This window comes from Penaeus monodon, chromosome 27 (genome assembly GCF_015228065.2).
Source record: "Penaeus monodon isolate SGIC_2016 chromosome 27, NSTDA_Pmon_1, whole genome shotgun sequence".
NCBI classification, from domain to species: domain Eukaryota; kingdom Metazoa; phylum Arthropoda; class Malacostraca; order Decapoda; family Penaeidae; genus Penaeus; species Penaeus monodon.
In genome coordinates, this window is record NC_051412.1 from 11339822 (window position 1) to 11340614 (window position 793).

The following is a 793-nucleotide window of genomic DNA, read 5'->3' on the forward strand; positions in this document are numbered from 1 at the left end:
GTCCCATCTAACCCCGAGACATCTGAAATGGGCTGACATCGCTATGGTGTGCATTTGTGTGTGTGTGTGGGGGGGGGGGTCTAGTGACGTCAGTTGATCCTAGCAGGTCAAAACTGTTTCTAACAGTTTTGACCTGATTTATATTCCCTTATGTCTACAGAACTTATTCCACTTTCAAGCAGGTGGAATCTAAAGCAAGCGAACTGGCATTTATTTACAAAGGTCCTAGAAGACTGGTCAAGCAGTTTTATTCCACCATTTGGATCACCTCGAATCTGGTCTAGTTACTGCCTTACACACAGCAGCACATCAAGCCAAACCACCAATGTCTCTGCTTCCCACTTTCACAGGAACTATTGGTACTACAACATTAAAGGGTACTTCTACAAAACACTTTACGGAGATATCCCTCCCTTAAGCTCCTCGTGAATTTCAGAGCTGCCAGCAAAGTCATCGAGAAGGAAATCCAGGAGAAAAAGACTTTCACATGGATCCAGTGGCCCTTAAATGTCCACACTTCCCTATCAGATCTCTGGGGGAGATTGAGCATAGTCACTGCCAAGTTCAGGAGACAACCATGTCACCCACAGCCGAAGCAAGAGGCTTATGGAATGGCCGTGATGTTCAAGACTAGGAGTGACACATCACAGCTCCCGCTCCCAGTTAGAAATTGCCTTTCAACCCTACTGCCTGAGAGAGATGAGGCTATCCACCGAGCTCTTCAGACGTCTGCAGATTCAGAAACTCCTTTCACCTTCGAGGAGGTGAAGAGGGCCCTTAATACCAGCACTGA